We start from the raw sequence: 12,621 nt of genomic DNA, 5'->3' as shown, positions 1-12,621 counted from the left end.
TAATTGATAAAAATTCTCCTGAATGGACTCATATAAGTAAATGGGTGAATGACATGCTTGCAAATGAGGATATTAAAAATATTGTTGATCCAAGATTACACGGAGACTTTGACATAGACTCTGGCAGGAAAACTATTGAAGTAGCTATGGCTTGTGTTTCTTCAACTTCCTCCAAAAGGCCAACCATGAATCAGGTAATAATTGAACTGAACCAGTGTTTAGCAATTGAAACAGCTCGTAAGACAGTGGCCAATGACACTGAATCAGAACACGGCATTGAATCCATCAATTCAAAATTTCAGATTGAATTATCTTCCCTAACAGGGTCGTTTGTATGAATAAGCTTGTTTGTGTACAAGGTTGATCTTCTACTTCAGTTGTGTTCTTCAGGAGAGAGAATAAAAACAAGAGCAGATAAGCTACTTTCTATACATTGCAGTTAATTAATGTAATTTGTTTTTGGGGAAAAAAGAAACTTGAATTGAAGGCTTAGAAATTATTTCCTGATCATCAGTTGTAAGATAAGTTGGAGAAAACAGCTGAAATCACAGAAAAGAAAGCATTGACATGGCTTAAAAGTTAGGAGATTAGATAAAGACGTGCACTAGAATGCTGCTGCAAGTGATATATAGCAATTCCACAAGCTGGAAATAAGAATATTTCATCAGTTCACTTTAAGCTTTCTATTGGTATATGCCACAGGTTTAGCTATTCTGCATTCTGGATATAATTAATATAATAAATTGAGGCAATAATTAAATAAAAAAAAAAAACCTAAGTTAACGCTTATTTCTTCTCTTTACTTTTTGTTTCTGTTTTCATTGAGTTTTTATATCCTGAATAATTACACAATAAACTCATTCTTCGTAATCGACTAACTGCATAACATTGTTAAACTTCTAGTTTAAATTCACATAATAATAGACTACAGCAGTATTCATTTTAAAGCAGTATCTGCTCAGTTGACTTTATTTGCGTTATTTACTTTTAAAGAAGGGGGAAAAAAAAAAAAAAAAAAGGAAGAAACTAAATTTCCTCTCTTAATACGGCTTTTATATGAAGTAGACATAAGTCACAATAGTCTAAAATAAGGCATCTCACAATCAGTATAGCATCAGGTAATAAAAATATCAATTTATCAATCCTGTTGAATATGGACTAAATGAAATGCATGTAGAAAAGTATAGGCAGAAAATACATTAGACATAATCTTATCAGTTCAGTTTAACATCACATTCACAAATTCATATATGCTAATGGTCTCGTTTACTCTTTTTCCTTGAAAATATGCTCAACTGCAGTAACCATACACAGTTTTTTTATCAGAGCGACATTCAGTATGGAGATTATGATTTTTATTCATTTTCCAAAAACACAATTTATTACTATACATTGTATTGCAGCCAATGAAAGCTTTGTTCCTCATTTCAGGTCCATATAAGCTATCTAGATTTAGATGACAGAAAGGAACAAGCAGAACAGAGTGCTCTGTAGTTACAGCATTATTTCTGTAGTTACCCCCGTTAACATTTTTCCCTCTTGATTTACAGCTCTTCTCCAATGGCTTCTATAAGGTGGTGAAATTGTCCCTCTTGATTTGCTGCTCTTGCACTCCTACGGTTTATGACATGTTGAAATTCTCCTTTGAAAGTTCTGCTGTTTTAATCATCCTTCAACTTATTTAGGCTTTACATAGTGCCCTTCAACTAACATGCCTTTTTAATGAGAAAATTCAAGACTTATAAATTGATCATTGACTGAAAATAGTGATTAACATAGTTTTCTCCTTATGACAGGCTCACCAGTGACTTCTAAACTTGACATATCTATAAAGAATTCTCACATGTTTTTGTCTTTGAATATTCATACTTTCCCTTTGACAAATTCTTATGGATTCAAAATTTCTATATTACTAAAAATTATATGAAGGAATTCCCCAGAACCAGCTGCCAATAATGCTGGTCCTTGTTCCTTTTTTTTTTTTTTTTTTTTTTAATATGTACAGTTGTTCTACTAAGCTATCAAAGACTTGAATGAAATTATACATTTTTTTAGTTATAATCACTTGGAATTTTTGGATAAGTACTGATCTGTTAAGAAATGATAATGATCCTGATGCGCATATCATATTATTTTTTGTTCAACATTCTTTTAAATACTTATGAACCATTGACCAAGAAGACTTGTCTCTTTGTTATTTTATTGTAGATTCTAAAATCTCTATAACAATTGGTTGAGTCAAATTTCCTTGCTATTAAAATACGGTTTTAGTTGACTAAATACAATCATACACATAGTTTATTACATTAAAAATTTGAAATATCTCTAATGATCATAATTCACAGTTTATAAGCAACCAAGCAATTGTATTGAGGTCTAAAACATTCATCACAGGTAAAATAAATCGAAACAAAGGGAAGATAAAATGACAATTCAAACAAAAACACCATATTTTTCTTCATTGATTTGACCTGATACCATGCTAAAACCGTTAAATCTGAAAATTTAACTGCATGAATTCAATTTTGTATTAGTTCAAACATTTCAATCTGTAAAGCTGGTGCATATGTAATGAATTCTTTTTTATTACTTTTTAACAAATGAAGCGACCAGATCCCCAAATTTTCGGTCAATGATTCACTCATGCTTTGTCAAATGCAGTCTTTGTCTAACAGACTCAACTATATATATACGAATATATCCAGAAAAAAATTGCACAGGGTTAATCATAATGCAGGATAGTAATATTTGAGTTAGAAATAGAATCATGACATCTTCACAAGGACTATGCTTACAAGAAGAGTTGACATAGATTATAAAATGTACTTTGGCACCCTAACTTATACAATGAAATCTGAGCTGGAAGAAATCTGAAATGGCCATGGATGTGCTCAAGCATTTCACCATTGCATTTTTTGGCTTAGTAGCTATGACTCTTCTGGTTCATGGCCAGAATCCATCAGGTTCCAATAACTAAAATTTTAAGTGTTTTCATGTTATTCACTGAATGGTACTTGACTCATGTAGTCATTTCTTTCAGGTTTTATCAGCAAGACTGCGGAATATCGGAAAATTTGACTATAATGATAAGATAACGGGCTTTAAATTACACTTCGGATGCAGCCTCATTGAGACTGGTGTAAACAATCAGATATCACCTAAATTCAACAGTAGCTCCCTGGAACAACAGTTTGAATGTAAGAGCTTCCCTGAGGGGAAGAAAAATTGCTACACCTTAAAACCTCTCGTGGCAGTTCGAAGTTCTTGATTAGGGCAAGATCATGTATGGAAATTATGACGGCCGAGGTAAGGTACCAAGTTTTAATCTTCTTCTTGGAGCTGATGTGTGGGATTCGTGGAATTGGCAGATGAATCAACTATTGTTACCAAGGAGATTATCCTGTGCCCCAGCAGGACTACATAAGTCTGTTTATAAACACAGGTCCGGACTACCTTCTTTCAGCACTAGAATTAAGGCCTTTGAGAAATTTCACTTATCCTATTCAGTCAGGACACTACTCTTTCGAAGATGGGATGTTGGATCAATAACCAATAAAACATCCAGGTAAGTCATTTCATATCCGACAACAACGATCCTCCATTAATCGGATTTTACCTGAAAGCTTGACAACTGAGAAAATGTAAATAAGCAGGTACGAGATGACATTTATGATCGCATATGGTCACCTTACAACAGCCAGAAGATGGGTTCCAATCAACAACTCGCTCAAAGTTTACACCCAGAACGAAAACTGCCATCTACAGTAATGCAGACTGCTGTAATACCCAAAAATGGTAGGATTCGGTGCAGTTCGGTTGGAAGCTAGTGATCCCAAGCTGCAATTATTTTAACTTGTACTTGCTGAGGTTGAAGAGACCCAAGCCAATCAGACTAGATACCTGTACCTCTATATCAATGGAAGGAAGTGGTATGGCCCTTTATTCCACTTACTTCTACATACACTGTATACACCCCTTCATCCATAAGTGAAGAAAAATACGAGTTCTCAATCAAATCTGAGAATTCAACACATTCCCCAATCTCAATGCCTTGAGATAATCAGGTGAAAGAAATTCCACAGTTGCTGACAAAGAACAAGATGGTATGTTCTTGTAGACATTTTCATTTCGGAGGGCTAGAATCTGTCACCATGGTTTTAATTCCGAATGTTTTTGCTGTAAAAATGTTAGTTGATGCTATGCTGAATATCAAGACAAAATATGGAGGAAAAGAAAGTGGCAAGGAGATCCATGTGACCCTAATTACTTGGCAAGGTCTTATTGCAGCTACGATGATTATAATCCCCCTAGGATCATATCCCTCTTAGTTTCATCTTTTCCGGAAAGGATTCACTTCATAGCCTTGACAAAACATCATTAACAGAATTTTGAGAATGCAAGCAGGAACTTGTCGTCGAGTGGCCTAGGAGGAGAGATATTCTCCTCACATATCCAGTCTCCACATCGTTACAGATTCTGTAAGTATTTAAATCTCATTTGGACCTGTTAGTTGTCAACTACTAATAATGGAACCAATTAAATAAGCCTAACATTTCAATTACTATTTCAGGGACTTATCAAACAACAGTTTGATTGGACCGTGCCTGATTTTCTATCACAGCTACCATTTTTGACCGAGCTGTAAGTTATTTAGTCATTAAGACTATAGAAATGATTTTATTGGTTATGAAAATGAAAGATCAACTTTACTTTGGATTTGCAGAAATTTGTCTGGAAACAAACTCAAAGGTTCAATTCCAGCTGCACTCTTGGAAAAAACAAATGATGGCTTGCTGTTACTAAGGTTGATTTCTGTTCAAAGTTAAGATCTAAATGATTTAGTTCATAAATTGTTAACCATAGATGATAAGGAGAGAAAATGATCAACAGACTGTTTATAGTTATTTGAATTATTACATTAATCATCATCTGTTGATTCAGAGTGGAAGAAAATCCAGATCTTTGTGCTGAAGCTTCATGTTCAGGGGGAAAAAAGTTTACTGTTCCATTACTAGCAGCAGCAGTAGCATTATGTGTCCTCTTGGCCGCACTGGCTATTTTATGGAGCCTTAAAAGGACAAAACAAGGAATGAAGAACGGGTCATTGGAATTGAAAAATCGAAGGTTCTCATACTCTGATGTTGTGAGAATTACCAACAACTTTGAGATGGTTCTTGGGAAAGGAGGATTTGGAACAGTTTACCATGGATATTTAGATGACACACAAGTTGCAGTGAAGATGCTCTCCCCATCTTCAGTTCAAGGATACAAGCAGTTTCAAGCTGAGGTCTTCAATTTTTTTAGTACAGAAAATTTCAACTTCTTTCTTATCATCAAGACTAAATTTATACTGTCTTTTTACTTTGTTACAGGTTGAACTTCTAATGAGAGTTCATCATAAAAACTTGACAGCACTAGTTGGTTATTGCGACGAGGGCATAAACATGGGGCTGATCTATGAATTTATGGCTAATGGCAACTTAAAACAACATCTCTTAGGTTTGTTTATTTCTTTCATTTTCTACTATAATATAGCTCAACCAACTTGATTTCTCCCAGTTACATATTGTAACCTGCCTTTATCTTTAGCTACTTTCGAGGATGCAGGAGATGATGGGGAACTCTTGAGTTGGGAGGGAAGACTTAAGATAGCAACAGAGGCAGCACAAGGTTTGGAAGCATATGATATACAAAATTTTATTTTCACTAAGTTACATTACTAATATGATGAGTTGGATTTGAAGTGCAGGATTGGAATATCTCCACAGTGGCTGTAAACCACCTATTGTACATGTACAGAGATGTGAAATCCACAAACATCTTACTGAATGAAAATTTCCAAGCCAAATTATCTGATTTTGGCCTTTCCAGAATTTTTCCCACTGAAAGTGGTACTCATGTTTCAACAACTATTGCTGGCACCCCTGGATACCTTGACCCTGAGTAAGTTGCTCCATTCTTGTCATAACTATAATCTCTAGAATCCAAAAAGTACTATCAAAATATTGATCCTACGTGCCAGTGAAATACCTTAGTTTCACGATCTATTATATGGCCCTGCAGGTACTATATATCACAAAGGTTGACGGAAAAAAGTGATGTGTATAGTTTTGGTGTGGTTCTCATGGAGATAATCACAAGCAAACCGGTGATTGAAAAAAATGTTGAAAGGACGCATATAAGTCAGTGGGTGAGTTTCATGCTTTCCAAGGCGGATATTAGAAATATTGTTGATCCAAGATTACAGGGAGATTTCGACATAAACTCTGTCTGGAAAGCTGTAGAAATAGCTATGGCTTGCATTTCTCCAACATTGTCGAAAAGGCCAACCATGACTCAGTTAGTGATCGAACTGAACGAGTGTTTAGCAATTGAGATAGCGCGTAAGAAGGTCGGCAATGAAACTGAATCAAAAGACGGTATTGAACTGATCAATTCAGATTTTCAGACAGAAGAATTTCCTCTAGCAGGATAGTACTTTCTCGATATATGTCCTGCTTTGGGCAGAGGTTTAGACCTTCTTCAACTTCAGTTGTTTTTTTGGTTCCATGGAGAAATAAAAACACAAGCACTACTCTCTATTGTAGTGGACTAATGCGCTTTTTCTTTCTGTTAAAGTGAGCAGAGGTGGGTCTATAATTTGATGTTTTATTCAGTTTCCAAATCCAGAAATAATTTCCTATTCATGTAATTGCATCCAATAAAGTTTTTTGTTTTCATTAGAATTAAATCTATCTAATCTCAAATTTGAGAACGTAAAATAACTCCATCTGAAACCTACAAAACGAAAAAAAAAAAAAAAAATTGAATATCAATAACAGTGATGACGATGGTAAACGAAAGCTGGCTAATGGCAGCGGAAAACTGATGATAGTTAACAGTGACAGTGGAGAAAATGTGATGTTATCTAACGGCGTCGGTAAATCAACATTATATAACGGAAGTTTGTTGACGGCACACTAACCGGAGTTATTGACGGCAAGTTAACAGCTGTTATTGACGGCCAGTTAACGGACGTTATTTTACGGTGATTTTACAGTATTTTGACGGTGGGTTAAAAGAGTTAGTTAATTGATTGCAAGAGTGACCCTCGTTAGAGAGACATTCATTAACGTAACGTTGAAACACAAACATTTACATACAATTACGTAACGCTAATATGTTTATTAGTTTGAGGCTTTGAGCTTAAGTAATTTTAAATTCTTTAATATAGAGCTTAATTATTTGGATGTTGAACCATGAACGGAAAGCCAACCTTTCTTAAGCCAACCTGAGGGACAGCAGCAAACCATCCATTCCTGTCTCTCCAGGAGTGCAAACCATCCATTTGGTACAGTTTACTATGGACGCTAAGATGACAATCAAGTAGCTGTAAAAATGTTCTCTCCATCATCAGTTCAAGGGCATAAGCAATTCCAAGCCGAGGTTTGTAATTGTATACTAAATTAACCAGTAAATAAAATTTAATGAACTTGTTCAATGTTCATAATATATGTAAGACTATGAGATGATGTTTTATTTACAGGTCGAAATTTTAATGAGAGTTCATCATAAAAACTTGACATCTCTTGTTGGGTATTGCGATAAGGGCATGAGCATGGCACTCATCTATGAGTTCATGGCAAATGGAAACTTAGAATCACATCTCTTAGGTTTGCTTATTCTTTTTAATTCATTCTCTCATTCAATTTGATGTTTTACAGCTGCATGCATATAGTTAAGGCTTTAAGCTACTTATATTTTTGATAGATCTTTTGCTCAATATAATTTTTCTCATGCATACAGAAACGATGGAGATATCTTGAGTTGGGAAGGAAGACTTCGAATGGCGTCTGAGGCAGTGCAAGGTTAGGAAATTGATAAGTAATATTATATTTTTCTTTGTTGTTTATGCGGTTTGTAAGTGTACTAATTATCTGCATGCATTTTGAAATGCAGGACTGGAGTATCTCCACAGTTGTTGTAAGCCAGCCATTGTTCACATAGATGTAAAGTCCTCAGACACCTTGTTGAATGGACAATTTCAAGCTAAGCTAGCTGATTTTGGCCTTTCCCGAACACTTCCAGTTGAAGGTGGAACTCATGTGTCAACAACCATAGCAGGCACACCTGGATATCTTGACCCTGAGTAAGAAGTCCTTATTTTATAACTATTATTTTTGCAATTCAAAATTTTCAATGTTAATGTTGTATGAAATTATATTTGTGTCATGATCAACTAATGGAAATTAAGATAGACTGAATTATGTGTTTTATCCCTACAGTACTATATCAAATAGATTAACGGAAAAAAGCGATGTATATAGTTCTGGCGTGGTTCTTTTAGAATTGCTACAGCAAACCTGTGATTGAGAAAACCCAAGAGAGACCTTTATAAGTAAATTGGTGAGTTTCATGCTTGCAAGTGTCACGGACTAGGAGTTTCACCCCCAAAGGCAACTCTTAGGTGGAGGACTCCCTCCATTTATAAGCCCAAACCTCCCCAAATGCTTTCGATGTAGATTCATTATATTCCCATCCAATCCTGTGACACCCTCGTCACAGGTGGGGCCCCTTGTCTACCTTCTATCTCATTCTCGTGTAGACCCCAATCACACGTGGACACCCCTGCGTGGGCGTGGCAGGACATCGAAAGACAAATCAGGTCTATTCTGATACCACTTGTCATGGGTTGGAGTTTCACACCCAAAATCTAACCTATTAGGTGGAGGGACTCCCTCCATTTATAAGCCTAAGACTCCCCAATACGCTTCCTATGTGGATTCATTCAAAAGGCAGATATTAGGAGTATTGTTGATCCAGATCACTGCAGACTTTGATATAAACTCTGCTTGGAAAGATGTAGAAATAGCAATGGCTTGTGTTTCTTCAACTTCCGCTAAAAGGCCAACCATGAATGAGGTAGTGATCGAATTGAATGAGTGTTTGCAATTGAGACGCTCGTAAGAAGGTAGGCAATGAGACTGAATTGAAAGAGTGCATTGAATGGATCAATTCAATATCATGCTGAATTATCTCCCATAGCAAGGTAGTACTCTCTCAATAATGCATACATGTATGTATAAATCTTCATGTGCTCACGTTTAGACCTTCATACACTTCAGTTAAAACTTAAGAGTACTATCTTTGGAGGAAAATGAAAAGGAGCAGCTATGCTTATGTTGTATTTGTACAGTAGCTTTTTTGTGTAAAAATATTAATATCGGGTCTTGAGCATATAGTATATTTTTTGACCTTAATGTATATGTGTGAAAGAGGATTTCTCGATCATTATTTGTAAAGATTAATGTGTGTGTGTATATATAATATATATATATAATATATATATATATGGAATAAACAAACGGGATATGCACTAGAATGCAAGAGGCCAGTGTTAGTGTGAAGACTTGAATTAGCAAAAGAACAAAAATAAATAAAAGAAAAATGAAATTACAGATATGACACTAATAAAAATCCTACAAGTGCTAGCCTCGGAATTTATACACATATCACTATTTATTATAAGTTTTGGGTTATTTTAACTAATAAAACGTTTTTGAGAAAAGTGAAAACCCAAAACTGAATCCGGGAACAAAAACCACATTATTCGGAAAGCAGAACTTTTTAGCTTTTTCTCATTGACTTGAGCGTCAAAATTCTGTTTTTGCATGGTTTCAGCATAGGCGGCCCGTGTCGTCCCTTTCACCTTTAGTACCAGTTTGTTCAAAGTATATTTTTGCCGAAGACGTATTCATTGAACTCGTGGAAAATTAATTAACTTTATATATTTAATTTAATATTTACATCATAGATCCCATCCTTTGTCTTTAGTTGTTGACAAAAACAACTTAATTAACCTGATATCAATTTTCTTTGAATCGGTTTTTCTACAAATCCTACTAATTATTATATTTTTTAATGAAAAATTCTCTTGCGGTCTTTAGTGACCCAGTGAGAAGCTGTTCTTGCTAGAGCCTTTAGCTCGGCGTAGAATTAGCTTAGCAGTTAGCATGGAAAGAGTATTCTATGAGAAGCCTTAGGCCGATTGACTGAATGTGGCATGGCAGCAGTAGCAAGCGGGTCACTCTACAAAGCTCTCTTTACGTTAAGTTGAATAACATTTAATTTAATCCAAACATGCTAATGTATACTGATTATAAAATTCGTTAACACATAACAATTTTGGTATGAAATTATGAAGAATTAAAAATTAAAAGCATATTAAAATATTGATGTTACAGCAAACGACCAAATTGATGCACAATCAACCAAATCTGGTAGGTCATGTCTCGTTTTAATGACAATCGTTAGCACGCAGTGGTGGCTAATGGGCAACAGTTTTCTTGGGTGGTAATGTATTTTGTTAAATTTTAAACTAAACTTTTTTTGTTAGGGTGTTTTAGCTAAATTCTCGGTGTAAGGGGGTTAAAAATAATGCTTTAAATAATAATAATATATATTAAAAAGGAAGGACAATTACAACAAACCCCTTGATAATATTTTATTCCTTCCAACCAAACATGTTAATTATTTATATTCAACATGTACAAAACATTTTAATGTAACATTCTCCCGTTAATCTTCAAAGTAATCTATCCAATGATAATACTATCTTTTCTGTAATAAAAAATTTCCCGAACCAAATGCTATGTTCAGTTTAATGTAAGTACCATTAGACTCAAAGGTTTAAATAAAGTGACATTATAAGCCTAAACGTTTTGGTATAGTGACATTTCATCTAAAAGATATTGCCATGGATTTAATCTGTTAGATGAAGGTGTAATGTTAGAAATGCGCTAAAAATTAATCAGATCTAAACAAACAAAAGTTTATCTTTTTGTATCACATGATAGTATGACCATGAGTAACAATGGGACAAAGAAACAAATATTTATCTAATAAAATACATTTCTATTTTGTTTAAATTTTTTTATTTTTTCTTAATTTATAATTTGCATCTTTTATATTATTAATTTACTTTTATATCATTTAAAAATTATATAATAGGCATATTTTCTCTGATTTAAACGCTTATTATTTTATTTTATTAGATAAAAAGTATTTTTTTTTTAATGAAAAACTTTTTTCGGACTTTTTATATTTATTGCATTTAATTAATGTTTTGTTTATTTTATTATAATTAGATAAGATAAAAGGATTTTTGGATCACGTTACCATAGAGGTCCTTTTCAAACTTACTTTAATAGGTTTGGTTACTTTCGCCAATAAGGGACAAGGTCACAAGGATAATAAAGTTCCCAAAAGCGGATAAGTTCCACTGTCCCTTTCGAATAAGTCAAGTGGGATAAGTTTTTAGCATTTTGTTATTGACTTGAGGTCCATTTCCTTTTTTTTCCGGTGACGTCGCATCGCCAAGCCAGCTGTTCCTTGTATTTTTTCTGAGACAATTCATCAAACTCATGATCACACTTTTATCCGCAAAACTAATCATATAACTGACTGCATAATACAAGTTCTTATGAAATGAACAAGAATCGATTAAGCTGACAAATTTTGATAACACCTATAAGTTGATGTGACATATAACTGAATATGTAAGAATGCCATTTAGTTCATATATTTGTGTAGAGTTACTCCACAAATAATATTTAGACAATCCAATCTTATAAATTTTTTTTTTATAATTCTGACATAATACTCATAATTGATCAATTACAATAGGTTTCGATTGCTCGTTATGGGTCATATCTGTTAAATTACGAGTTGACCAATTACGAACTATCACATCGAAGTTGTGAGAGAAGTTTATAAGATTGAATTGTGAACCAATCCCTATCCTTATAATTTTATCAGACTCTTTTTAAAATTAGTTCTTTGAGACATATATCCAAGAGAATATTTTATTTTGTAAATTCTAACAATAGGAAGACCACCTCAAAGCCAGAGTCAATCAATTAACCCTTGCCATGATAGAAGTCTTTTATATTACAAACATTACAATTGAATTTATAAATGAATCAACCCTTGAATATTCCTGCATGGTGCTAAAATTCACTAAAAGTCAGAAAACTTCCGGTAGCGCACTATAGTCTTTTCCATAGCATTATACACAGGAAAAAATCTGACTAGTAACGGAAATGTTAAAGAAGTTTATCATCTGTGCTTGTGTTTAAAGCTTGCTCTAAACGTATCCATCGGTTCATGCTCAGAGTGAATCAAGTTTTAATTTAATAACTCCATCGATCCATCTTCATGTATATAGCCATTTAACTATATATATTTTGGGTAAACGTGGTATTGCATAAAGAATCAAAAAAATAAAACTAGGGGAAGGAAATCCCCTTCCACCAAAACCTTGGACAGGCCAAGATTTGAAACTATACAAAAACCAAGAGTTCGCAAGTATCTGTTTCAGTTATATTGTTATTCACTTACTGATTTAGTTTTTACTTTGCTTATGATCATAACGTCTCCAGGCTTTCTTAGCGAGGAAAGAACATCATGAAAATATCACTATATTATAACATTTGCGTCTTTGTCAGCATTAGATAAGAGATTAGGCTTATCTAGTTATTTTTTGGATGAAAATATAAATATATTATAACATTTGGTTTGCAATGTTACCTTTTTAAACCTTAGGGTCTCACTAGTATTTTACTAAACTTGAAGTGTGTTATG

The 12,621-nt window shown here is 33.9% G+C and overlaps 1 pseudogene; it reads left to right on the top strand.

Annotated features, from left to right (window-relative positions):
• LOC116119928 overlaps positions 1-6,696 on the top strand; it is a 35,824-nt pseudogene extending 29,128 nt beyond the window's left edge.
• The last annotated feature ends 5,925 nt before the right edge of the window (positions 6,697-12,621 follow it).

Source organism: Pistacia vera, unplaced genomic scaffold (assembly GCF_008641045.1).
Source record: "Pistacia vera cultivar Batoury unplaced genomic scaffold, PisVer_v2 Contig911, whole genome shotgun sequence".
NCBI lineage: Eukaryota > Viridiplantae > Streptophyta > Magnoliopsida > Sapindales > Anacardiaceae > Pistacia > Pistacia vera.
Note: the sequence above shows the minus strand (reverse complement) of the source record. Positions and strands in the feature narration are given on the sequence as shown.